Consider the following 2,500-nt stretch of genomic DNA (forward strand, 5'->3'; position numbering starts at 1 on the left):
TCCTTCTCACCCCACCCCACCCCCTTGCGCCGTCGCCGCCGCCGCTGCCGCCGCCGTCCTCGTCGTCGTCGTCGTCGTCGTCGTCGTCGTTGTGGGCCATCTGTCTTTTGGTGGGTCTCGCCAGGCCGTTGGCCTCCCATAAACCGATCACATGCGTTCGTGGTCTTCACGCTTCGGTTCTTGAGTCCTCTTCCTCGTTCCGTTGACCCTCGGCCTCCTGTGACTAACGATCTTTGAGGTTTCAGCTCGGGTTCAACCATCTCAGGTCAAATATAAGTGAATCTGGTTGAGAGCACTGTGAAAAGTACGCCCGTTTTGGTCATCTATCTTAACACATTGCTATCCAAACTAGAAGTAGCATGAAAGCGCGTGATCATAAAATCTAAAACTTTTATAAAATAACGATTCATTATTATGCCATTAACTTGTCAAGTATCCCCGTTGTAGAAATATATAGTTCATGTTACAACTTTCGAGTAACAAAATCAACTCCATCTACAAACACGTAGGGCAAAGGTGGCAGTCTGGGTCACGTCGTAAGCTCATCATCCTTGAGGATGTCTGTGTGTGAGTGTCAGTTTGTTTATGTTGCATTTATGCGAGTCTATTGCCCAAGAAGAAGATCCAACCACTATCAACACGCAACGCGATGCCAACACAAGCCCAAGAATTCCAAACGTGTTTGGAGAGGCGACCTCGCGAATTTTCATGTATTTCGTCGAAAACATACAGGTTCCAATGGTCTGGAAGCTGCACAGGAGGGTAGAAATGTTTTAAATATATATATATATATATATATATATATATATATATATATATATATATGTGTGTGTGTGTGTGTGTGTGTGTGTGTGTGTGTGTGTGTGTGTGTGTGTGTGCGTGCGCGCGTGTGTGCGTGTCTGTGTGTATCTGTGTATGTGTGTGTATATATATATGCACACGAATGAAGTCTACATTTACCTGAAGAAATAGTCCCTCAGTGGGCGTGTTTTACGAGTAATGTTGAGCTCTTTCGCGTTGGCTTTTTTTCTGGGCGTAGCTTAGGGGCGCGAAATATGGCTTCCTGAACGAAAGAGGGCGGGGGCCAGGCCTAATCCCTCACTGAATGCCATATTCACCTCTTGCTCCTCGCCCTCAGAGGGGTTCCACCCGCGTCGTGCGTGTATGTGTGTGTATGTGTATGTGTGTGTGTCAGAGGTCATAGACCTTTTGGATGAGATTGTGTGGTGCCCAGAATCCTACTAAAGGAACTAAGAACCATCCGCCCTCGTCCTCACACCAGGCAGTAACTACCCCTCCCTTGATCTGACTCCCCAGCCCTTGCCGGTGTATCAGACTATCCCTTTAAAGAGTTGGGGCTCTTTGTGTCCTATATCCTGTGTTCGATATATGGCGTCCAGCACATCAGTCTATGAATGACTCCGATTCGTGTTTTTTTTTTTTCGTTTTTCGTTTGAATAACGATGAAAGGGGACGGAGTCGAGATGTGGAAGGCTGAGCGTTGGTGGGACAAACAAAACCCCGTCTTCTGATCGTATAGTTTAGATGGTATTTGATTTTACAGAGTGGCCCAAAAGTCATTGAATCTTTGAAATTTGTGATCATTTCTTCATTAAATGACCTTAGGTTCGATATATGGTTCCAGAAAAATGGAGCAAGAGAGACAATACAGTTGCTTAGGCCATGTTTCTATATTGTATTAAAATTCCAAATATGTGAATAGAATCATCAGTGACGGTGATATTGATCAAATAATTCTGACTGTATGACAACGACGAATAGTCCATCAAGGAAACGTACCAGTCTAACCACTAGCTAAGTTGCCCTGGTTCTCTGTAAAATAGTAAGTACGGACGGCAGTTAGCAGTTGACTTAGTTCCTCGGGAAGTAGATTAACTTCCAGGTTGGAGAATTTTATAGGGTCAATAGCTCAGTCGGCAAAACGATGGCTTGTTGATTTCACGAGCCCGGTTCGAATCCGAGAACGAAGGTCGGAATTATTCCATATATGTGTTTGTAACAATAAGGTAGTTATAAAAAGTCAAAATACCTCAGTCATTTTCGTGCCACCCTGTATGTAACCTGATTACACAAAATGATGCGAGTAGGGCAGCCTTGGGAGGAAAATATATTGCTGGAAAGAAAGTTTGGTCATGATGAGCATTATTGTCTCCAGGGATGAAGGTCATCAATCCTCCACTTGTTGACGACAACTTTTTGCACATTAAACATGAAAACATGGATTGATAAAGAATTTCGTTAAAGGGATGGACAAGATTGGCCATAGACTCACCTACTTGAGGAACATATTCCTCAGAATCACGGATGCAAAAACCCGGGAGGACCTTTTTTCAGGATCAAAGAACTGCTTCGAGAAGAAAGGTTTGAAGGGCCAAGTGAAGTCTAAAAGAAGAAAAAAAAAAAAAAAATCCATGTCTGTCATGCAAGAGATTTTGCAAAGATTTTCTGGAAAATCATAGACCAGAAAACTATTGTCATG

At 43.6% G+C, this 2,500-nt stretch overlaps 1 protein-coding gene across 1 annotated transcript in view; it reads left to right on the forward strand.

Annotated features, from left to right (window-relative positions):
* Nucleotides 1-2,500, forward strand: part of LOC143021056 (pikachurin-like) — a 314,438-nt gene that overhangs the window by 631 nt on the left and 311,307 nt on the right. The window lies entirely within an intron of this gene.

The sequence above is a fragment of the Oratosquilla oratoria genome, chromosome 41, assembly GCF_046742065.1.
Source record: "Oratosquilla oratoria isolate Oo_2021 chromosome 41, ASM4674206v1, whole genome shotgun sequence".
NCBI classification, from domain to species: domain Eukaryota; kingdom Metazoa; phylum Arthropoda; class Malacostraca; order Stomatopoda; family Squillidae; genus Oratosquilla; species Oratosquilla oratoria.